Source organism: Ochotona princeps, chromosome Y (assembly GCF_030435755.1).
Source record: "Ochotona princeps isolate mOchPri1 chromosome Y, mOchPri1.hap1, whole genome shotgun sequence".
Taxonomy (NCBI): domain Eukaryota; kingdom Metazoa; phylum Chordata; class Mammalia; order Lagomorpha; family Ochotonidae; genus Ochotona; species Ochotona princeps.
Genome location: NC_080866.1, coordinates 20,563,674 through 20,590,269, shown reverse-complemented (window position 1 = coordinate 20,590,269; position 26,596 = coordinate 20,563,674).

Here is a 26,596-nt window from a genome sequence, read left to right as displayed (position 1 = left end):
CGCCGTTATAATCCTTGCTTTACTTGTTTGGTCAACAAACTGTGTGAGCTTACAGACCTAATGGCCAACTAATGTCAATAACCCCAATCCCCATAGACCAAGGCCCCAGACCTTTTAACTCATACAAGATAGGGGTCTGGTTGACAAGGGCGGCGCCTAGGTTATAGTCCAGACCTGAGGAGCGCAGATGAAGACTGGCAAGCCAAGATAAGCAAGGAATATGGAATCCTTCCTCAATCATTTCTCAAGAAGTTGTAAATTGTGCCCCCCTGAAGCTATGTCAATATGCCCTAAGAAAAAAACTTTGTACTGCTTCTGTATAAATAAAATGGACATCTTTCTCGCTTTATCCGCTATGTTCAAGGAATCCTGGTGGTCCGTCTCCTTTCTTTCTCTCTTCACGCCTCATCCACGCACCCTTCCCGAGCTCCAAACTCAGCCAGAGCTGGACTCCGGCACCCTCCTTCACTGCTGGTGGGAGTGTAGGCTAGTACAAGCACTGTGGAAATCAGTATGGAGAGTGCTTGGAAAATTGCAAATAAACCTGCCATATGACCCAGCAATCCCACTCTTAGGAATATACCCAAAAGGAGTGAAATCTGCATATGAGAAGGGGATCTTTAATCCTATATTTACAGCAGCACAATCTACAATAGGAAAGTCATGGAAACAAAACAGATGTGCGTCCAAGGAAGAGTGGTTAAAGAAACTGTGGTACATCTACTCTATGGAATATTATTCAGCTATTAAGAAGAATGATATTATTCTATTTAAATCCAGGTGGTCCCAACTAGAAGTCATTATGCTCAGTGAAATGAGTCATTCACAAGAGAACAAATACCATATATTCTCTTTCATATAAGGAGGCCAACATGGAAAGTGTAACTCCAACAGTCCAATCTATACTTTTTTTTTTCCGGTGATTATCTGTTTGCTCTTTTGGCTGTATCACATATGTTTTGCTGTTTTCATGTCAGTTTGTTTGCTTCCAAATAATCTCTATTCTCTAGTAGAATTCATCAAGTGCTCATGAGGTATACGAGGGCATCACATTTCCCAAAAGACTTCTGTGTTTCCTTTTGGTTCAGCATGTGTTGCATACTCAGTGGCACAGGATTTTCGCAGGGTGCTACAATTTGTTGGTGATGTTGTTGTTATTGTGATCGATGTGGCTCTTATGAAATGATGTCAATCCAAAACCAGTAATATTATCTCAACACCAAACCGCCTGTATCTCATGCAATAAGATTTTGTGAAACAACCAATGATATGAGGCAGATTGCTTATGATCTACATCAAAGAATTGTAAAACCTATTGTACTTGTAAGAACCCATGATACTTGGAAATGGGGAGGAAGAGCAGAGAAATCTTGCATCACCCAGAAGGTGTGAGGAAGACGGGAAATATAACCTATCAGGATCATAACTGGCAACTCATAGACAACAGACTCGAATTACCATTAGACAATAGCAAAACTACAAAGGCAAATTGGGGAATCAAGAATAATCCTAACAACCTCTTAACAGGAGGTCATGCCCTTAGAGCAGGGAGGGGTCCCCAGAGTGGAGCAGGTGGACAGAAGGAGGCTTTTATCCCAAACCTGAAGTCTCGTAGATCCTCACCAAGGACTATCAGTACGAGCACCGAGGACTACATCCCTACTGCCAAGGAGACCACGGGGAAATGGAGTGCCTTCGGAGACCAAGAACTCTGAGGTCACCCACCCCCATTTGGATCTACCACATAGGATGGAAGAAGCCCAAATCCTACCTTGCAGGATCCAAGGACATTGGAACAACAACCAGTATCCCTGAGTGGTCCGCAGAAACAGAAGAACAGTAAACTTCCTTTGGGACTAGGGAGAGGAGCTTTCTCTGGTCCTTTTCTGCTTCCAATTTTGGGTCCCCACCCCCTCTCGTTCTAACCATCAGGAGCATTCCAGAAACCCCTCAAAACAAACAAACAAACAAACAAAACTAGAATAGATAGAGAACAACAAGGAAAGCTTACAAACTGACAGGAAACATTCAGCGGGGATGCACTTATAAATCACTGGGTAGGACACAAAGATTCGTTACTCCTCACTGGGGTATGGATGATTTCTCTGCACACCCCTCCTAAACATGCTCACCTAAACAGTTGACTTATATCCCGTTGGAATCATAGAGTTAGACCACCTGAAAAACAGCCAGGTTCGGCGAAAACATGCTTCAATGCTATAAACTGCTAAAGACTAAAATTAAAATACGCATGAGGCAGCTGAATAGCAATCTATAGCCATTTAATGTGTATAGAGCATGGTTGAATATAAAGCAAAATTGAAATGTCTAAGAAGAAGCTACAGGTTGTGGTTGAGAACCTGCATTTTCCTAGTAATATATTAGTTAATCAATACCATGTCAATTATTGGCACAATGTTGTAAATGGTTGGAAACATTATGTTGGGGCTTTTAATGGATTGGGATGATACTCTGCCGGCTCTACCATCAGACCAGAGATGGTCTCACAAAAAAACCATGGAACTTACCAAGACAATAAGATGCTGGACTTCATGCTTGGTAAATACCTCCAATGAAAGAATGTCAACTGAATTTGAATTATGGAAATGCAACAAGGTGGAGCAATCTGTCATAGGGGAGGGTGTGGGTAGGGGCGGGGGGAATCCCAGTACATAAAAAATGTATCACATAATGAAATGTAATTAAGTAAAAAAATGAAAGGAAATAAAAATATGTTTAAAAAAAAAACCAAGTGCTTTCACAGCACATATGTATGAAAGTGGACGTGACACTTGGCGAACTCAGTGTGTTGGTGAATGGCAACTGCCTGGAGAAGCAGTACAACACGTCCAGTGCCATAACAATTCCAACGGCTCATGAACTTCACATACAATCAGCTGTCCAAACAGGTCTCCACGAAATCTTGTTTGGTCACTTCCTCTCCAATGCTCATTGAGCCCAGGCTGATGGAATGTGTAGGCTCAGCAACAGCACAAAACAAAGATGGAGTTCCGCACTCAAGGTGTGGCAAACTCGACACCCAGAAACAATTTCAGCGCAAAAGCCATTTCCACCTGCCAGGCAACCAAGCGCTCTGGCAGCATATATCTGAAAGCCGACATGATACCTGAGGAATACAGGGCGTTGGTGAATGACAATTGCCCGAATCAATAGGACAGCTCTCCCAGTGGCAAAATAACTTGAACTGTCACATTCACTTCACATACCATCAGCTGTCCAAACAGGTCTCCACGAAATCTTGTTTGGTCACTTCCGCTCCAATGCTCATTGAGCCCAGGCTGATGGAATGTGTAGGCTCAGCAACAGCACAAAACAAAGATGGAGTTCCGCACTCAAGGAGTGACAAACTCGACACCGAGAAACAATTTCAGCGCAAAAGCCATTTCCACCTGCCATGGCAACCAAGTGCTCTGGCAGCACATAAATCTGAAAGTCGACGTGACACGTGAGGAACTCAGTGTGTTGGTGAATGACAATTGCCAGAATCAACAGAACAGCTCTCCCAGTGCCAAAACAATTCCACCTGACTCATTCACTTCACATACCATCATCTGTCCTGGCAGGTCTCCCAAAAATCAAGTTTGGTTACTTCCTATCCAATGTCAACTGAGCCCAGGTTGATGGAATCAAGAGGGTTAAATATCCACACAAAACAAAGATGGAGATCCTCATTCAAGGCGTGAAAACCTGGATGGCCAGAGACAATTTCAGCGCCCATGCCATTTCCAGCTGCCATGGAAACCAAGTGCTGTGGCAGCAGATTTGTGTGACAGTGGACGGGACACTTAGAGAACTCAGTGTGGTGGTGTATCGCAACTGCCCGAAGCTGCAGAAAAGGTCTTCCAATGCCAAAACAACTCCATCTGGCTCATTCACTTCACATACCATCACCTGTCCACAAGGTATCCAGGAAATCCTGTTTGGTCACTTGCTGTCCAATGCCGATTGAGCCCAGTTGGATGGAATCAAGCAACTAGAGCAAACACTCAAAACAAAGATGGAGATCCTCACTCAAATCACTCAAAACTGCACAGCCAGAGAGAAGTTCAGTGACCAAGCCATTTCCAGCTGCCATGGAAACCAAGTACTCTGGCAGCACACATTTCTGAAAGCAGCTGAGACGTGACACTTGGAGAAGGCTGTGTGTTGGTAAATGGCAACTGCCCGAAGCAGCAGCACAGCTCTTCCAGTGCCAAAACAACTCAACCTGGGTCATCAACTTCACATACTATAAGCTGTCCTTGCAGGTCTCAGGGAAAACTTGTTTGGTCACTTTGTTTCCAATGCCTATAGAGTTTAGTATGATGTAATTTATAGGTTCAGTAACCGCACAAAAAAAGATGAAGATCCTCACTCAAGGTGTGACAAACTCGAAGCCACAGAGCATAGCAGTGAGACATTTCAAGCTGCCATGGAAACCAAGTGCTCTGGCAGCAAATATGTCTGAAAGTAGCTGGAAGGTGAAACTTGGAGAAATCTGTGTGTTGGTGAATGACAACTGCCCGAAGCAGCAGCACAGGACTTATAGTGTCAAAACAACTCCACCTGGTTCTTTCACTTCACATACAATCAGCTGTCCAGTCAGGTCTCCGGGATATCTTCTTTGGTCACTTCCTGTAAAATGCTCATTGAGCTCAGGGTGATGTAATTTATATGTTTAGCAACCGCACAAAAAACAGATGGAGATCCTCACAAAATCCATGAAAAACTCCACAGCCAAAGAGAAATTCAGTGCCCAAACCATTTGCAGCTCCCATGGTAAACAAGTGCTCTGGCAGCACTAATGTCTGTAATTGGATGTGAAACGTAGGGATCTGAGTGTAGTGGTGAATGGCAACTGCCTGAAGCAGAAGCACAGCTCTTCCAGTGCCAAAACAACTCCACCTGTCTCATGAAGTTCACATACCATCAGAAGTCTTTGAAGGATTCCCAGAACTCCTGTTTGGTCACTTCCTGTCAAATAGCCATGGAGCCCTGGGGATAAAATGAAGCAGCTTGAGTACAAACAGAAAACAAAGATGGAGATCCTCAAAGAATTCATGTAAATATCCACCGTTACAAAAGAGTTCAGCGCCCAAAACATTTAGAGCTGTCATGGAAACCAAGTGCTCTGGCAGCACATATGTGGAACAGTGGATGAGAAACCAAGACAATGTAGGTTCGCTGGTGAATGACAACTGACCGAAGCAGCAGCACAGCTCTTCCAGTGCCAAAAGAACTCCACTTGGCTCATGAACTTCACATACCATCAGCTGTTCTGGCTTCTATGTAGGAAACCCTGTTTGATTTCATTTGGTCAAAGGCCCATTGACCCAGTGTGATGCAATCAAGCAGGTTGGGCAACCACACACAAATAACATGGAGCTCCACACTCAAGGCATTTAAACTTCACAGTCAAAGACAAGTACTTTGATCAAGCCATTGCTCGAGCTATGAAAAAGAAGTGCTCTGGCAGCACATATGTGGAACAGTGGATGTAACACCTGAGGAACACAGAGTGGTGGTAAATGGCAACAGCCCAAAGCAGCAGCACAGCTCTTCCAGTGCCAAAACTACTCCACCTGGCTCATGAACTTCACATACCATCAGCTGTCTGGCAATTTTCTAGGAAACCCTGTTTGGTCACTTTCGGTCAAATGACCTTTGGGCCCAGTGTGATGGAATCAAGCAGCTTGCTCACCGGCACATGAAAAATGGAGCTCCTAACACAAGGTGCCCAAAACTTCACAGCAAAGGCAAGTTTAGAGCCCAAGCCATTTCCTCCTGTGATATAAAACAAGTGATCTGGCAGCACATGTGGACCAGTGGATATGACACCTAGGGAAGTTAATGTAGTGGTGCATGGCAACTGCCCGAAGCAGCAACACAGCTCTTCTAGTGCCAAAAGAAATCCACCTCGATCGTGAACTTCAAATACCACCAGCTGTCCTGGCAGCTATCAAGAAAACCCTGTTTGATCACTTGCGGTTCAATGCCGACAGAGTCAAGGGTGATGGAATTCAGCAGGCTCAGAACACACACAAAATTAACATGGAGCGCCTCACTCAAGGCGCTCAAAGCTCCACAGCCAAAGACAAGTTCATCGCCCAAGCCATTTCCCGTTGCCATACAAACCAAGTGCTTTGTAGCACACATGTCTGCACAGTGGATGTGAAAACTAAGGAAGGTAGTGTGGTGGTGAATGGCACCTGTCCGAAGCAGCACAGCTCTTCCAGTGCCAAAACAACTCCACCTGGCTCATGAACTTCACATACCATCAGCTGTCCTGGCAGATATCTAGGAAACCCTGTTTGGTCACGTCCGGTCCAATGCCCATTGAGCCCAGTGGGATGGAATGAACCATATTGAGCACCCAAACAAAACTAAAATGTAGCTCCTCACTCAAGGCACTCAAAAGGCCACAGCCAAAGCAAGTTCAGCGCCCAAGCCATTTCCCATTGCAATGGAATCCAAGTTCTCTGGCAGCACATATGTGGAACAGTGGATGTGACACATACAGAACACAGTTTGGTGGTGAATGGCAACTGCCCGAAGCAACAGCACAGCTCTTCCAGTGCCAAAACAACTCCACTTGGCTCATCAACTTAACATACCATCAGCTGTCCTGGCAGCTATCTAGGAAACCCTATTTGGTCACTTCTGCTCCAATGCCATTTCAGACCATTGAGATGGAATCAAGAATGTTGAGCACCCAAACAGAGCTAACATGCAGCTCCTCACTCAAGGCACTCAAAACTCCACAGCCAAAGACAAGTTCATCGCCCAAGCCATTTCCTGTTGCCATGGAGGCCAAGTGATCTTTCAGCGCTTTTGTGGAACACCAAATGTGACACAAAGGGAATGTAGGTTCTCGGAAGAATGACAAATGCCGAAGCAGCAGCACAGCTCCTCCAGTGCCAACACAACTCCACCTGGCTCATGAACTTCACATACCATCACCTGTCCTGGTATCGATCTAAGAAAACCTGTTTCATCAACTGTGGTCCAATGCCCGTTGGGTAAGTTATGGAATCAAGCAGCTTAAGCATCCAAACAAAACTAACATGAAGCTGCTCATTCAAGACGCTCAAAACTCCACAACCAAAGACAAGTTCAGCGCCCAAGCCATTTCCCGTTGCCATGGTAACCAAGTGCTCTGGTAGCACATATGTGGAACAGTGGATATGACACCTAAGGAAGGTAGTGTGGTGATGAATTTCACATGCTCGAAGCAGCAACACAGGTCTCCAAGTGCCAAAACAACTCCACCTGGCTCATCAACTTCGCATACCATCAGCAGTTCTCGCAGCTATCCAGGAAACCCTGTTTGATCGCTTGTGGTCCAAATGCCCATGGAGCCCACTGTGATTTAAACAAGAAGGATGATCACACACATACAACTAACTGGGACCTCCTCACTCAAGGCGCTCAAAACTCCATCGCCAAAGACAAGTTCAATGCCCAAGCCATATCCCGTTGCCATGGAAACCAAGTGCTCCAGCACCACATATGTGGAACAGTGCATGTGATACATACAGAACACAGTGTGGTGGTAAATGGCCACTGCCTGAAGCAGCAACACAGCTCTTCCAGTGCCAAAACAACTCCACCTGGTTCATGAACGTCACATACAATCAGCTGTGCTGGCAGCTATCGAAGAAAACCTGTTTGGTCACCTGCACTCCAATGAATGTTGGGCCCAGTTATGGAATCAAGCAGCTTAACCACCCAAACAAAAACAACATGAAGCTGCTCATTCAAGGTGCTCAAAACTCCACAGCAAAGACAAGTTCAACGCCCAAGCTGTTGAATATAGCCATGGAAACCAAGTGCTCTGGCAGCACATATGTCTGAAAGTGGATATGACACCTAAGAAAGATAGTATGGTGGTGAATGTCCGCCGCCTGAAGCATCAGCACAGCTCTTCCAGTGCCAAAACAACTCCTCCTGGCTCATGAACTTCACATACCATCAGCAGTCCTGCAGCTATCCAGCACACCCTGTTTGGTCACTTCCGCTCCAATGCACATTGAGATCAGGGGGATGGAATCAACCAGGTTAAGCACCCAAACAAAACTAACATGGAGCTCCTCACTCAAGGCGCTCAAAACTTCACAGCCAAAGACAAGTTCAGAGCCTAAGCCATTGCCCGTTGCCATGGAAACCAAGTGCTCTGGCAGCACATACCATTGTAAGTGGATATGACACCTATGGAAGTTAGTGTGCTGGTGAATGGCAACTGCCTGAAGCAGCAGCACAGCTCTGCCAGTGCCAAAACAACTCCACGTGGCTCATAAATTTCACACACCATCAGCTGCCCTGGCAGCTATCTAGGAAATCCTATTTGGTCGCTTGTGGTCAAATGCCCATTGGCTCAGTGTAATAGAATCAAGTAGCTTGAAAACCCACACAAAACTAACATGGAGCTCCTCACTCAAGAGGATCACAACTCCACAGCCAAACATAAATTCAGCGCCCAAGCCATTTCCCGTTGCCATGGAAACCAAGTACTCTGGAAGCACATATTTCTCTAAGTGGATATGACACCTAGGGAAGGTAGTGTGGTGGTGAATGGCAACTGCCAGAAGCAGCAGCACAGCTCTTCCAGTGCCAAAACAACTCCACCTGGCTCATCAACTTCACATACCATGAGCTGTCCCAGCAGATATCTAGGAAACCCTGATAGGCCACTTGCGGTCCAATGCCCATGGAGCCCAGTGCTGTGGAATCAAGCATGTGGAGCACCCAAATAAAACTAACGTTTAGCTCCTCAGTCAAGGCGCTCAACACTCCACAGCCAAAGAAAAGTTCAGCGCCCAAGAAATTTCCCCTTGCCATGGAAACCAAGTGCTCTGGTAGCACATATGTGTGAAAGTGGATATGACACCTAAGGAAGGTAATGTTGTGGTGAATGGCCAGTGCCCGAAGCAGCAGCACAGCTCTTCCGGTGCCAAAACAACTCCACCTGCCTCATCAACTTCACATACCATCAGCTGTCCTGGCAGCTATCTAGGAAACCCTGTTAGGTCAGTTCCGCTTCAATGCCCGTTCGCCCCAGTGTGATGGAATAAAGCAGCTTGAGCACCCAAAAAAAAACTAACATGGAACTGCTTACTCAAGGAGCTCACAACTCCACAGCCAAACACAATTTCAGCGCCCAAGCCATTTCCCGTTGTCAGGGAAACCAATGCTCTGGCAGCACATATGTCTGAAACTGGATATGACACCTAAAGAATGTAGTGTGGTGGTGAATGGCAACTGTCTGAGACAGCAACACAGCTCCTCCAGTGCCAAAACATCTCGACCTAGCTCATGAACTTCACATACCATCATGTGTCCTGGCAGCTATCTAGGAAAACCTGTTTGATCACTTGCGGTCCAACTGCCCATTGAGCCCAGTGGGATTTAAACAAGCATGATGATCACACAGACATAACTAACATGGAGCTCCTGAATAAGGAACTCAAAACTCCACAGCCAAAGACAGGTTCAGCACCCAAACCATTTCCCATTGCCATTGAATCCAAGTGTTCTGGCAGCACATATGTGTGAAAGAGATATGGCATTAAGGAAGGTACTGTGTTGGTGAATGGCCACTGCCTAATGCAGCAACACAGCTCTTCCTTTGTCAAAACAACTCCATCTGGCTCATGAACTTCACATACCATCAGCTGTCCTGGCAGCTCTAGGAAACCCTGTTTGGTCACCTGCGGTACAAATGCGCATTAAGCCAATTTGATAGAAACAAGCAGCTTGAGCACCCACAAAAAACTAAAATGGAGCTCCTCACTTAGGGCACTCAAAACTCCACACCAAACAAATGTTCGGTTCCTAAAGTCATTTCCATCTTCCATGGACACCTAGTGCTCTGGCAGCACATATGTGGAACACTAAATGTGACACCAAGGGAATGTAGGTTCTCTGATGAATGATAACTGCCCGAAGCAGCAGCACAGCTCTTCCAGTGCCAAAACAATTCCCACTGGCTCATCAACGTCACATACCGTCAGCTGTCCTGGCAGCTATCTAGGAAACCCTGTTTGGTCATTTCCGGTCAAATGCCCAAAGGGCTCAGTGTGATGGAATCAAGCAGCTTGACCACCCAAACAAAACTAACATGGAGCTCCTCACTCAAGGCGCTCAAAACTCCATTAATAAAGACAATTTCATCACCCAAACCATTTCCCGTTGCCATGGAAACCAAGTGCTCTGGCAGCACATATGTGTGTAAGTTAATATGACACCTATGGAAGATTGTGTGGTGGTGAATGGCAACTGCCCGAAGCAGCAGCACAGCTCTTCCAGTGCCAAAACAACTCCACCTGCCTTATGAACTTCACATACCATCAGCTGTCCCAGCAGATATCTAGGAAACCCTGATAGGTCACTTGCGGTCCTATACCCGTATAGCCTAGTGGGATGGAATCAAGCAGCATGTTGAGCACCCACACAAAACTAACATCAAGCTGCTGACTCAAGGCGTTCAAAACTCCACAGCCAAAGACAAGTTCAGCGCCTAAGCCATTTCCCATTGCCATAAAAACCAATTGCTCTAGCAGCACATATGTTGAATAGTGGATGTGATACATGGAGAACACAGTGTTGTGGTGAATGGCAACTGCACGAATCAGCAGCACATCTCTTCCAGTGCTAAAAAACAACTCCACCTGGCTCATGAACTTCACATACCATCATCTTTCCTGACAGCTATCTAGGAAACCCAGTTTGGTCACCTCCGGTCAAATGCCCATTGAGCCCAGTGAATGGAATCATGCATATTGAGCAAACAGTGTGATGGAATCAAGCAGCTTGAGCACTGAAACAAAACCTTCATGGAGCTGCCCACTCAATGCACTCAAAGCCTCACAGCCAAAGACAAGTTCATCGCCCTAACCATTTTTCGTTGCCATGGAAACCAAGTGCTCTGGCAGCATATATATCTGTAAGTGGATATGACACCTATGGAAGGTAGTGTGGTGGTGAATGACCACTGCCTGAAGCAGCAGCACAGCTCTTCCAGTGTAAAAACAACTCCACCTGGCTCATGAACTTCACAAACCATCAGCTGACCTGGCAGCTATCTAGGAAACCCTGTTTGGTCACTTCCGGTCCAATGCCCATTGAGCCCAGTGGGATGGAATCAAGCAGCTTCAGCACCAAAACCAAACTAACACGGAGCTGCTCACTAAGGCACTAAAAACTCCACAGTCAAAGACAAGTTCAGCGCCCAAAGCCATTTCCCGCTGCCATGGAAACTAAGTGCTCTGGCAGCACATATGTGTGTAAGTGGATATGACCCCTAAGGAAGGTAGTCTGGTGGTGAATGACCACTGTCCGAAGCAGCAATACAGCTCTTCCAGTGCCAAAACTACTCCACCTGGATCATGAACTTCACATACCATCATCTGTCCTGGCAACCATCTAGGAAACCAGGTTTGGTCACTTCCGATAAAATGCCCATTGAGCCCATTGTGATAGAAACCAGCACCATCAGCACCTAAAAAATACTAACATGGAGCTCCTCACTCAAGGTGCACAAAACTCCACAGCCAAAGACAAGTTCAGCGCCCAAGCCATTTCCCGCTGCCATGGTAACCAAGTGCTCTGGAAGCACATATGTGTGAAAGTAGATATGAACTTAAGAAATGGAGTCTGGTTGTGAATGGCAATTGCTCGAAGCAGCAACACAGCTCTTCTAGTGCAAAAACAACTCCTCCTGGCTCATGAACTTCACATACCATCAGCTGTCCTGACAGCTATCTAGGAAACCCTGACTGGTCACTTGCGCTCCTTTGCCCATTGAGCCCAGGGGGATGGAATCAAGCAGCTCTAGCACCCACAAAAAACTGACATGCAGCCCTCACTAAGAGCGCTCAAAACTCCACAGCCAAACAAAACTTCAACGCCCAAGCCATTTCCCATTGCTATGCAAACCAAGTGCTATGGCAGCACATATGATGAACACTGAATGTCACATCAAGGGAATGTATGTTCTCTGAAGAATGACAACTGCCCGAAGCAGCAACACAGCTCTTCCAGTGCCAAAAAACTCCACCTGGCTCATGAACTGTCCTGGCAGCTATCTAGAAAATACTGTTTGGTCACTTCCGTGCCAAAGCCCTTTAAGACCAGTGGGATGGAATCAAGCATGTTGAGCACTCAAAAACAACTATCATGTAGCTGCTCACTCAAGGCACTCAAAACTTCATTGCAAAACAAGTTCAGCGCCTAAGCCATTTCCCGTTGCCATGGAAACCAAGTGCTCTGGCAGCACATTGTGCGAAAGTGGATAAGCACCCTTAAGGAAGGTAGTGTCTTGAAGAATTTCAACTGTCCGAAACAGCAGCACAGCTCTTCTAGTGCCAAAACAACTCCACCTGGTTCATCAAACTCACATATCATCAGCTGTCCTGGGGGGTATCTAGGAATACTTGTTTGGTCACTACCGGTCCAACGCCCTTTAGGATCAGTGTGATGGAATCAAGCAGCTTGAGCACCCAAACAAAACTAACATGGAGCTGCCCCCTCAAGGCGTTCAAATCTCCATTGCCAAAGACAATTTAATGGCCCAAACCATTTCTCGTTGCCAAGGAATCCAAGTGCTCTGGCAGCACATATGTGTGAAACTGGATATGACACCTATGGAAGATAGTGTGGTGGTGAATGGCAAATGCCCGAAGCAGCAGCACAGATCTTCCAGTGCCAAAACAACTCCACCTGGCTGATCAACTTCACATACCATCAGCTGTCCTGGCAGCTATCTAGGAAACCCTGGTTGATCATTTTCGGTCAAATGCCCATTGAGCCCAGTGTGATGGAATCAAGCATGTTGAGCACCCAAACACCACTAACATGGAGCTCCTCACTCAAGGCCTTCAAAACTCCACAGCCAAAGACAAGTTCATTGCCCAAGCCATTTCCCCTTGCCATGGAAACCAAGTGCTCTGGCAGCACATATGTGTGTAAGTGGATACGACACCTATGGAAGGTAGTGTGGTGGTGAATGGCTACTGCCCGAAGCAGTAACACAGCTCTTCCAGTGTCAAAACAACTCCACCTGGCTCATGAACTTCACATAAAATCAGCTGTCCTGACAGATATCTAGGAAACCATGATAGGTCACTTGCGGTCCAATACCCGTCGAGCCTAGTGGGATGGAATCAAGCATCAAGTTGAGCACACACACCAAACTAATATGGAGCTCCTGACTCAAGGCGTTCAAAACTCCACAGCCAAAGACAAGTTCAGCGCCCAAGTCATTTCCCGTTGCCATGGAAACCAAGTGCTCTTGAAGCACATATGTGGAACAGTGGATGTGACACCTAAGGAAGGTTTTTTGGTTAGTGTCAACTGCCCGAAGCAGCAGCCCAGCTCTTCCAGTGCCAAAACAACTCCATCTGCCTTATGAACTTCACATACCATCAGCTGCCCTGGCAGCTATCTAGGAAACCCTGTTTGGTCACTTCCACTCCAACACCAATTGGATTCAGTGTGATGAATCAAGCAGCTTCAGCACCCAAACAAAACTAACATGAAGCTCCTCATTCAAGCTGCTGAAAACTCCACAGCAAAAGACAAGTTCAGCGCTTAAGCAATTTCCCATTGCCATAAAAACCAAGTGCTCTGGCAGCACATATGTGGAACAGTGGATGTGATACATGGAGAACACAGTGTTGTGTTGCGGTGAATGGCAACTGCACGAATAAGCAGCACAGCTCTTCCAGTGCTAAAACAACTCCACATGGCTCATGAACTTCACATACCATCAGCTGTCCTGGCAGCTATTTAGGAAACCCAGTTTGGTCCCTGCGGCTCCAATGCCCATTTAGCCCAGGGTAATGGAATCATGCATATTGAGCACCCAAACACAACTCCCATGGATCTCCTCACCCAAGGCGCTCAAAACTCCGCAGCGAAATACAAGTTCAGCGCCCAAGTCATTTCCCGTTGCCATGGAAACCAAGTGCTCTGGCAGCATACATATCTGTAAGTGGATATGACACCTGTGTAAAAACAACTCCACCTGTCTCATGAACTTCATATACCATCAGCTGTGCTGACAGCTATTTAGGAAACCCTGTTTGGTCACTTGCAGTGCCATGCCCATTGAGCCCAGTGTGATGGATGAAACCAGGTTGAACACCCACGCAAAACTAACAGGGAGCTCCTTACTCAAGGTGCTCAAAACTCCACAGCCAAGGACAACTTCAGCGCCCAAGCCATTTCCCGTTGCCATGGAAACCAAGTGCTCTGGCAGCACATATGTGTGAAAGTGGATATGACCCCTAAGGAAGGTAGTCTGGTGGTGAATGACCACTGTCCGAAGCAGCAATACAGCTTTCCCAGTGCAAAAACTACTCCACCTGGCTCATCAACTTCACATACCTTCAGCTGTCCTGGCAGCCATCTAGGAAACCAGGTTTGGTCACTTCCGGTCCAATGCCCATTGAGCCCAGTGTGATAGAAACCAGCACCATCAACACCCAAAAAATACTAACATGGAGCTCCTCACTCAAGGTGCTCATCACTCCACAGCAAAAGACAAGTTCAGCGCCCAAGCCATTGTTCGTTGCCATGGAAACCAAGTGCTCTGGCAGCACATATGTGTGAAACTAGCTTTGAACCAAAGAAAGGGAGTCTGGTTGTGAAAGGCCACTGCCTGAAGCAGCAACACAGCTCTTCCAGTGCCGAAACAACTCCACCTCGCCTATGAACTTCACATATCATAAGCTGTCCTGGCAGCTATCTAGGAAACCATGTTTGGTCACTTGCTCTCTAAATGCCAATTGATCAGGTTGTTGGAATCAGGCATATGGAGCAACCAAATAAGACCATCATGGAGCTCCTCACTCAAGGTTCTCATCACCCCACAGCCAAAGACAAGTTCAGCGCCCAAGCCATTTCCCTTTGCCATGGAAACCAAGTGCTTTGGCACCACATATGTGGAACAGTGGATGCGACACATACAGAACACAGTTTCGTGGTGAATGGCAACTTCCCGAAGCGGCAGCACAGCTCTTCCAGTGCCAAAACAACTCCACCGGGCTCATGAACTTCACATACCATCAGCTGCCCTGGCAGCTATCTAGGAAACCCTGTTTGATCACTTGCGCTCCAATGCCCATTGAGCCCAGGGGGATGGAATCAAGCAGCTCTAGCACCCACAAAAAACTGACATGGAGCCCTCACTACGGGCGCTCAAAACTCCACAGCCAAACACAACTTCAGCTCCCAAGCCATTTCCCATTGCCATACAAACCAAGTGCTCTGGCAGCACATATGTGGAACACTGAATGTCACATCAAGGGAATGTATGTTCTCTGAAGAATGACAACTGCCCGAAGCTGCAACACAGCTCTTCCAGTGCCAAAAAACTCCACCTGGCTCATGAACTGTCCTGGCAGCTATCTAGAAAATACTGTTTGGTCACTTCCGGTCCAACGCCCTTTAAGACCAGAGGGATAGAATCATGCATGTTGAGCACTCAAACACAACTATCATGTAGCTGCTTACTCAAGGCGCTCAAAACTCCATTGCAAAAAACAAGTTTAGCGCCCAAGCCATTTCCCGTTGAAATGGAAACCAAGTGCTCTGGCAGCACATATGTGGAACAGTGGATGTGACACATAGAGAACACAGTTTGGTGGTGAATGGCAACTGCTCAAAGCAGCAGCACAGCTCTTCCAGTACCAAAACAACTCCACCTGGCTCATCAACTTCACGTAGCATCAGCTGTCCTGGCATCTATGTAGGAAACTCTGTTTTGTCACTTCCGGTCAAATGCCCTTTAAGACCAGTGGGATGGAATCAAGCATGTTGAGAACCCAAAAACTAACATGTAGCTCCTCACTCAAATACACTCAAAACTCCACAACCAAAGACAAGTTCAGCGCCCAAGCCATTTCCCTTTGCCTTGGAAACCAAGTGCTCTGGCAGAACATTTGTGTGAAAGTTAATAGGCCCCCTTAAGGAAGGTAGTGTGGTGGTGAATTATAACTGTCCGAAGCAGCAGAACAGCTCTTCAAGTGCCAAAACAACTCCTCCTGGCTCATGAACTTCACATATCATCAGCTGTCCTGGCAGCTATCTAGGAAACTCGGTTTGGTCACTTCTTCTATAATGCCCATTGGGCTCAGTGCGATGGAAACAAGGAGCTTAGGCACCCAGACAAAACTAACATGGAGCTGCCCGCTCAAGGCGTTCATAACTCCATTGGAAAAGACAATTTCATCACCCAAACCATTTCCCGTTTCCATGGAAAACACGTGTTCTGGCAGCACATATGTCTGAAACTGGATATGACACCTATGGAAGATTGTGTGGTGGTGAATGGCAACTGCCCGAAGCAGCAGCACACCTCTTCCAGTGCCAAAACAACTCCACCGGGCTCATCAACTTCACATACCATCAGCTGTCCTGGCAGCTATCTAGGAAACCCTGTTTGATCACTTGCGGTCCAATGCCCATTGAGCCCAGTGTGATGGATTCAACCAGGTTGAGCACCCAAACAAAACTAACATGGATCTCCTCACTCAAGGTTCTCAAAACTCCACAGCCAAACACAAGTTCAGCGCCCAAGCTTTTTTAAGCTGACATGGAAAGCAAGTGCTCTGGCAGAATATATTGGGTGAAGTGGATATGACACAAAGGGATTGTAGGTTATCTGAAGAATGACAACTGCCCGAAGTAGCAGCACAGCTCTCCCAGTGCCAAACCAACTCCACCTGGCTTATCAAGTTCACATACCATCAGCTGTCCTGGCAGCTATCGGGGAAACCTTGTTTGGTCACTTCCGCTCCACATGCCTATTGGGCCCAGAGTGATTTAAACAAGAAGAATGATCACTCAAACACAACTAACATGGAGCTCCTGACTCAAGGCGCTCAAAACTCCATCGCCAAAGACAAGTTCAGAGCTCAAGCCATTTCCCGTTGCCATGGAAACCAAGTGCTCAGGCAGCATATAAGTGGAGGAGTGGATGTGACACATACAGTACAGAGCTTGGTGTTGAACGGCCACTGCCCGAAGCAGCAGCACAGCTCTTTCAGTGCCAAAACAACTCCACCTGGCTCATGAACTTCACATACCATCAGCTGTCCTGGCAGCTATCTAGGAAACCGTGTTTGTTCACTTCTGGTGAAATGCCCGTTGAGCCCAGTGTGATGGAATCAAGCAGCTTGATCAACCAAAAACAATTAACATGGAGCTGCTCACTCAAGGCACTCAAAACAACATCATCAAAGACAGGTTCTTCGCCGAAGCCATTTCCCGTTGCCATGGAAACCAAGTGGTCTGGCAGCACATATGTCTGAAACTGGATATGACACCCAAGGAAGGTAGTGATGTGGTGAATGGCAACTGCCTGAAGCAGCAGCACAGCTCTTCCAGTGCCAAAACAACTCCACCTGGCTCATCAACTTCACATACCATCAGCTGTCCTGGTAGCTATTTAGGAAACCCTGCTTGGTCACTTGCGGTCCAAATGCCCTTTGAGCCCAGTGTGATTTATACAAGCAGGATGATCACACAAACACAACTAACATGGAGCTGTTCACAGAAGGCGCTCAAAACTCCACAGCCAAAGACACGTTCAGCACCCAATCCATTTCCTGTTGCCATGGAAACCAAGTGCTCTGGCAGCACATATGTGGAACAGTGGATGTGACACGTACAGAACACAGTGTGGTGGTGAACGGTCACTGCCCGAACCAGCAGCACAGCTCTTCCAGTGCCAAACAACTCCACCTGGCTCATGAACTTCACATACCATCAGCTGTCCTGGCAGCTATCTAGGAAACCCTGATTGATCATTTGTGGTCCAATGCACATTGAACCAAGTGTGATAGAAACCAGTAGCTTGAGCACCCAAAAAAAAACTAACATGGAGCTCCTAACTAAGGGCACTCAAAACTCCACAGCCAAACACAAGTTCAGCACCCAAAGCCATTTGCCGCCGTCATGGAAACAAGTGCTCTGGCAGCACAAATTTCTGAAAGTGGATATGACATTGAGGAATGTAGTGTGGTGGTGAATGGCTACTCTCCGAAGCAGCAGCACAGCTCTTCCAGTGCCAAAACAACTTCACCTGGCTAACCAACTTCACATACCATCAGCTGTCCTGGCAGCTATTGAGGAAACCCTGTTTGGTCACTTCCGCTCCAGTGCCCATTGACCCCAATTTCATGGAATCAAGCATGTTGAGCACCCAAAGAAAACTAACATGGAGCTCCTCCCTAAAGGCGCTCCAAATTCCATCGCCAAAGACAAGTTCAGCGTCCAGGCCATTTCCCGATGCCATGGAAACTATGTGCTCTGGCAGCACATATTTCTAAAAGTGGATATGACACCGAAGGAAGGTTGTGTGCTGGTGAGTGGCAACTGCCCGAACCAGCAGCACAGCTCTTCCAGTGCCAAAATAATTCCACCTGGCTCATGAACTTCACATACCATCAGCTGTCTTGGCAGCTATCTAGGAAACCCTGTGTGGTCACTTGCACTAGAAATGCCCAGGGAGACCAGTGTGATTTAAAAAAGCAGGATGATCACAAACACAACTAACATGTAGCTCCTCCCTCAAGGCGCTCCAAACTCCACAGTCATAGACAAGTTCATAGACCAGTCCATTTCCCGTTGCCATGGAAATCAGTGGTCTGGCAGCACATAAGTGTGAAAGTCGATTTGACATCAAGGGAAGCTAGTGTGTTGGTAAATGGTCACTGCCTGAAGCAGCAGCACAGCTCTTGCAGTGCCAAAACAACTCCACCTGGCTCATGAACTTCACATACCATCAGCTGTCTTGGCAGCTATCTAGAAAACCCTGTTTGGTCACTTGCGGTCCAATGATCTTTAAGACTAGTATGATGGTACCAAGCATGTTGAGCACCCAAACACAACTAACATGTAGCTCCTCACTCAAGGCGCTCAAAATTCCATCGCCAAAGACAAGTTCAGTGCCTAAGCCATTTCCCTCTGCCATGGAAACCATATGCACTGTTAGCACATATATGGAACCGTGGATGTGATACATACAGAACACAGTTTGGTGGTGAATGGCAACTACCCGAAGCAGCAACACAGCACTTCCAGTGCCAAAACAACTCCACCTGGCTCATCAACTTCACAGACCATCAGCTGTCCTGGCAGCTATTGAGGAAACCCTGTTTGTTCATTTGAGGTCCAATGTCCATGGACCAGGTGTGATATAAACAGGCAGCTCTAGCACCCACAAAAAACTAACATGGAGCTCTTCATTAAGGGAACTCAAAAAAGCACAGCGAAAGACAAGTTCAGCGCCCAAGCCATTTCCCGCTGCCATGGAAACAAAGTGCTCTGGCAGCACATATGTCTGAAACTGAATGTGACACCTAAGGAAGATAGTTTGGTGGTGAATGGCAACTGCCCGAAGCAGCAGTACAGCTCTTCCAGTCCCAAAACAACTCCACCTGGCTCATGAACTTCACATACCATCAGCTGTCCTGACAGCTATCTAGGAAACCCTGTTTGGTCAATTCTGGTTGAAATGCCCATGGAGACCAGACGGATGGGATCAAGCATGTTGAGCACCCACACACAACTAACATGGAGTTCCTCACTGCAGGTGCTCAAAACTCGACAGCCAAAGACAAGTTCAGTGCCCAAGCCATTTCCCGTTGCCATGGAAACCAAGTGCTCTGACAGCACATATGTGGAACAGTGGATGTGACACATAAAGAACACAGTTTCGTGGTGATGGCAACTGCCCGAAGCAGCAGAACAATCTTCCAGTGCCAAAACAACTCCACCTGGCTCATGAACTTCACATACCATCAGCTGTCCTGTCAGCTGTTTGATCACTTGCGGTCCAATGCCCATTGAGCCCAGTGTGATGGATTCAACCAGGTTGAGCACCCAAACAAAACTAACATGGAGCTCCTCACTCAAGGTTCTCAAAGCTGCACAACCAAACACAAGTTCAGCGCCCAAACTTTTTTAAGCGGACATGGAAAGCAAGTGCTCTGGCAGGACATATTGGTGGAAGTGGATATGACACAAGGGGATTGTAGGTTCTCTGAAGAATGACAACGGCCCGAAGCAGCAGCACAGCTCTCCCAGTGCCAAAACAACTCCACCTGGCTCATGAACTTCACATACCATCAGCTGCCATGGCAGCTATCTAGTAAATATTTTTCGGACACATGCGGTGCAAATGCCCATGGAGCCCAGGGTGATCACACACACACACAAATAACAGGGAGCTCCTCCCTCAAGGCGCTCAAACCTCACAACCAAAGACAAGTTCAGCGCCTAAGACATTTCCAGTTGCCATGGAAACCAAGTGCTCAGGCAGCATATATGTGGAAGAGTGGATGTGACAAATAGAGAACACAGTGTGTTGGTCAATGGCCACTGCCCGAAGCAGCATCACAGCTCTTTCAGTGCCAAAACAACTCCACCTGGCTCCTCAAATTCACATACCATAGGCTGTCCAGGCAGCTATCTAGGAAACCCTGTTTGGTCACTTGAGTCCAAATGCCCATGGAGCCCAATGTGATGGAATCAAGCTGGATGATCACACACACACAACTAACATGGAGCTCCTCACTCAAGGCGCTCAAAACTCCACAGACAAAGACAAGTTCATCGCCCAGGCCATTTCACATTGCCAAGTGCTCTGGCAGCACATATGTCTGAAAATGGATATGATACCTATGGAAGGTAGTATGGAGGTGAATTGTCATTGACCGAAGCAGCATCAGAGCTCTTCCAGTGCCAAAAAAACTCCACCTGGCTCATCAACTTCACATACCATAGGCTGTCCGGGCAGCTATCTAGGAAACCCTGTTGGTCACTTGAGTCCAAATGCCCATGGAACCCAGTGTGATTTAAACAAGCCGGAGATCCCACACACACAACTAACATTGCACTCCTCACTCAACGCGATCAAAACTCCACAGTCAAAGACAAGTTCAGCACCCAATCCATTACCTGTTGCCATGGTAACCAAGTGCTCTGGCAGCACATATGTCTGAAACTGGATATGACATCTATGGAAGGTATTGTGGTGGTTAATGTCAACTGGAGAAGCAGCAACACACCTCTTCCAAGGCCAAAACGACTCCACCTGGCTCATGAACTTCACATACCGTCAGCTGTCATGACAGCTATCTAGGAAACCCTGTTTGGTCACTTGCGGTCCATGCCCTGTGAGACCAGAGTGACGGAATCAAGCATGTTGAGCACCCAAACACAACTAACATGTAACTCCTCACTCAATGCGCTCAAAACTCCACAGCCAAACACAAGTTCAGGGCCCAAGCCATTTCCCTTTGCCATGGAAACCAAGTGCTCTGACAGCACATATGTGGAACAGTGGATATGACACCTAAGGAAGTTAGTGTCGTGGTGAATTTCAACTGTCCGAAGCAGCAGTACAGCTCTTCCAGTGTCAAAATAACTGCACCTCTCTCATGAACTTCACATACCATCACCTGTCCTGGCAGCTATCTAGGAAATCCTGTTTGGTCAGGTCCGCTCCAATGCCCGTTGAGCCCAGTGGCATGAAATCAAGCAGCTTCATCACCCAAACAAAATTAACATTTTGCTCCTCAATGAATACGCTCAAAACTCCACAGCCAAAGATAAGTTCAGCGCCCAAGCCATTACACGTTGCCATGATAACCAAGAGCTCTGGCAGCACATATGTGGAACAGTGGATATTACACCTAAGGAAGGAAGTGTGGTGGTGAATGGCTATTTCCGTAGCAGCAGCACACCTCTTCCAGTGCCAAAACAACTCCAACTGGCTCATCAACTTCACATACCATCAGCTCTCCTGGCAGCTATCTGGAAACCCTGTTTGGTCACTTGCGGTCCAATACCCATTGAGACCAGAGGGATGGAATCAAGCATTTGGAGCACCCACACACAACTAACATGGAGATCCTCACTCAAGGCGCTCAATACTCCATCACCAAAGACAAGTTCAGCGCCCAAGCCATTTCCCGTTGCCATAGTATCCAAGTGCTCTGGCAGCACATATGTCTGAAACTGGATATGACACCTATGAAAGGTAGTGTCGTGGTAATGGCAACTTCCCAAAGCAGCAGCACAGCTCTTCCAGTGCCAAGCAACTGCACCTTTCTCATCAACTTCACATTCCATCAGCTGTCCAGGCAGCTATCTAGGAAACCCTGTTTGGTCACTTGCAGTTCAAATGCCTATTGAGCCCAGTTGGATGGAATCAAGCAGCTTGCGCAGCCAAACAAAACTAACATGGAGCTCCTCACTCAAGGCGCTCAAAACTCCACAGCCAAAGACAAATTCAGCGCCTAAGCCATACCTGCAGCCCTGGAAAGGAAGTATTCTTGCAGCACATAGTGCAACACTGTATGTGACAAATAGAGAAAACACTGTGGTAGTGAATGGCAACTACCTGATGCAGCAGCACAGCTCTTCCAGTGCCAAAACAACTCCACCTGGATCATCAACTTCACATGCCATCTGCTGTCCTGGCAGCTATCTAGGAAACCCAGTTTGGTCACTTGCGGTCCAAATGCCCATGAAGCCCAGTGTGATTTAAACAAGCAGGATGATCAAACACACACAACTAACATGGAGCTGCTCACTCAAGGCGCTCAAAACTCCACAGCCAAAGACAAGTTCAGCGCCCAAGCCATTTCTCGCTGCCATATAAACCAAGTGCTCTGTCAGTACGTATGTGGAACATTGGATATAACACATACAGAACAGAGTTTGATTGTGAATTGCCCTTGCCCGAAGCAGCAGCACATCTCTTCCAGTGCCAAAACAACTCCACCTGGCTCATCAACTTCCCATACCATCAGCTGTCCTGGCAGCTATCTAGGAAACCCTGTTTGTTCACTTCAGGTCAAACGCCGTGGGCACAGTGTGATGGAATCAAACAGCTTGGGCACCCACACAAAACTAACATGGATCTCCTCACTCAAGGTGCTCAAAACTAAACATCCAAAGACAAGTTCATTGCCTAAGCAATTTCCCGTTGCCATGGAAAATAAGTGCTCTGGCAGCACATATATCTGTAAGTGGATATGGCACCTAGGAAAGGTAGGATGTCTGAAGAATGACCACTGCCCGAAGCAGCAGCACAGCTCTTCCAGTGCCAAATCAACTGCACCTGGCTCATGAACTTCACATACCATCAGCTGCCCTGGCAGCTAGCTCGGAAACACTGTTTGGACACTTCCGCTCCAATGCCTAATGGGCCGAGTATGATGGAATCAAACATTTTGAGCACCCAAAAAAACTAACATGGAGCTCCTCACTCAAGGCACTCAAAACTCCACAGCAAAAGACAAGTTCAGCGCCTAAGCCATTTCCCTTTTGCCATGGAAATCAAGTGTTCTGGCAGCACATATATCAGTAAGGGGATATGACACCTAGGGAAGGTAGGTTGTCTGAAGAATGACCACTGCCCGAAGCAGCACCACAGCTCTGCCAGTGCCAAAACAACTGCACCTGGCTCATGAACTTCACATACCATCAGCTGTCGTGGCAGCTATCTAGGAAACCCTGTTTGGTCACTTCCGGTCTAATGCACCTTGCGCCCACTGGGATGGAATCAACATATTGAGCACCCAAACAAAACTAACATAGAGCTCGACACTCAAGGCGCTCAAAACTCCACAGCCAAAGACAAGTTCAGCGCTTAAGCCATTTCCCTTTTGCCATGGAAACAATGTGCTCTGGCAGCACATACGTCAATAAGTGGATATGACACTTAAGGAAGATAGTGCGGTGGTGAATGACAACTGCCCGAAACAGCAGCACAGCTCTTCCAGTGCCAAAACAACTTCACCAGGCTCATCAACTTCACAAACCGTCAGCTGTCCTGGCAGCTATCTAGGAAACCCTGTTTGGCCAGGGGCGGTCAAATGCCTGTTGGAGCCAGTGTGATGGAACCAAGCATATTGAGCACCCAAAAAAAACTAATCTGGAGCTCCTCACTCAAGGCGCGCAAAATCCAGAGTCAAAGACAAGTTCAGCGCCAAAGCTATTTCCTGTTGAAAGGAAAACAAGTGCTCTGGCAGCACATATGTGGATCACTGAATGTGAAACCTATGAAAGGTAGTGTGGTGGTGAATGGCAAGTGCCCGAAGCAGCAACACAGCTCTTCCAGTGCCAAAACAACTCCACCTGGCTCATGAACTTCACATACCATCAGCTGTCCTGGCAGCTATCTAGGAAACACTGTTTGGTCACTTCCGCTCCAAAGCCCGTTGGGACCAGTGTGATGGAATCAAGCCGCTTGAGCACCACAACACAACTAATATGAAGCTCTCCACTCAAGGCGCTCAAAACTCCACAGCCAAAGACAGTTCAGCGCCCAAGCCATTTCCCATTGCCATGGAAACCACGTGCTTTTGAGCACATATGTGTGAAAGTGGATATAACACCCAAGGAAGGTAGTGTGGTGGTGAATGGCCACTGCCCGAAGCAGCAGCACAGCTCTTCCAGGACCAAAACAACTCCACCTGGCTCATGAACTTCACATACCATCAGCTGTCCTGGCAGCTATCTAGGAATCACTGCTTGGTCACTTCTGGTCAAATGCCCATGGAGACCAGTGAGATGGAATAAAGCATGTTGAACCCCGAAACACAACTAACATGGAGCTGCTCACTCAAACGCTCAAAACTCCACAGCCAAAGACAAGTTCAGCGCCCAAGCCATTTCCCGTTGCCATGGAAACCAAGTGCGCTGGCAGCACTTATGTGGAACACTGAATGTGACACCAAGGGATTGTAGGTTCTCTGATGAATGACAAGTGCACGAAGCACCTGTGCAGCTCTTCCAGTACTAAAAGAACTCCACCTGGCTGATGAACTTCACATACCATCAGCTGTCCTGGCAGCTATCTAGGAAACCCTGTTTGGTCACTTGCACTCCAATGCCGATTCAGCCCAATGAGATGGAATCTATCAGATTGAGCACCCACTCAAAACTAACATGGAACTGCTCACTCAAGGCGCTCAAAACTCCATTGCCAAGGACAAGTTCAGCGTCCAAGCCATTTCCCATTGCCATGGAAACCAAGTGCTCTGGCAGCACATATGTCTGAAATTGGATATGACACGTAAGAAGGAAGTATGGTGGTGAATGGCCACTGCCCGAAGAAGCAGCACAGCTTTTCCAGTGCCAAAACAACTCCACCTGGCTCATGAACTTCACATACCATCAGCTGTCCTGGCAATACGTGGCTGAAGTGGGTGATTGACTTGTTCTGTCCTCTTTCTTCTCATGGTTAGGGTTCTGAGTGCAGCAGTTTCAATCGGGAGATCCCCAAAGATCTCCTCTGTGTCTGAGGTATTCCCAGTCCAGATTCTGTCTATACTAGCAAGTCCAGGGCCCGGCACAGCCCATCAGCCCAATCAGCTGCTTGTTGCAGTTGCTGGGTTGGTTGTGTTTGCAGGCCTGTCTTCCACTGGAACCAATGGGTCTTGCAATCCAGCCTGATTCTGCCCAGCACATGCTCGGGCATCACTCTTGCTTGACTCATGTCACTCCTTGTGGTTGTCCTGATGACAGGGAGCATTCTGATTGGCTGCATCTCTAAGACCTCACAGGGCTATGTGGCCCTACAAGCTGTCCAATCAGCAGCTGCTTGGTCATAGCAGCCCAGAATCCTGTAGCCTCAGCATTCTAGAAAAGCCGTGGTGACAGGCAGCCTCCTCTGTGGAGTAGAGAAAGATGGTGAGTGCTTCAAGCTCTGCGTTCTTTGTTCCTTCTCGCCACAGGCCCTAGCAGAGAAGACGTGCAGACTCCATGGAAGCCAGCAGAGCGTGAGTGTGTGGGGTTGAGTTTCCCTTGAATGTGAGTTTGCAAATCCACTGACAATGTAATGAAGCCTAGGACCTTTTCAACAGCGGTACTATGAAAGCATTTCCATTTTCCGTCAATGAGAATCCTTGTGTCTCTCCAAGGAGCCAATCTAATCCTAGTTCTCCATTAGAGGTAGTGTGTGGAATAACCTATGTAATGTGGAAGAGCCAAGCCAAGCTGATTTCCATAGGCAGACCTTACATTCCATTTCCTGTCATGGCTCTCAGTGAAGTTTCCCTAGTGCAGTCCAGTGTCATGTAAGTGGGTCACCATAGTGTAAAAGAGATGACTTCCGGGAGATGGTTGGGATCAATACCATGGTTGGATACAGGGTTGGAATCAGGGTTAGAATGCTATCTAGGCTTATGGTTGCAGTGACGTCAAAGCCTAGATTTTATGTTAGGGCAAGGTGGAGAGTTAAGGTTCAATTGAGGATTCTGATTTGGGTTACTAGTAGGAATAGAGCTAGGATTCTGCTTAGGTGGAATTAAGGTGAGAGCTAGGTCTAATGCTAAAGGTCAAGTTTAGTAGTGAGGTTACTGTGAGGTTTTGAGATTTGAGTTATGGTTATCCCAATGGTTAGGGTTAGGGTTAGGGTGAGGGTGAGGGTTAGGGTGAGGGTTAGGGTTAGGGTTAGGGTGAGGGTGAGGGTGAGTGTGTTGGTTCAACTGACAAATAAGATTAGGTCCAGGCTTAGATTTTGTATGTGGCATGAAGTAGGATTTGTGTGAGGATTAGTACAAGGTAAAGAATAGTG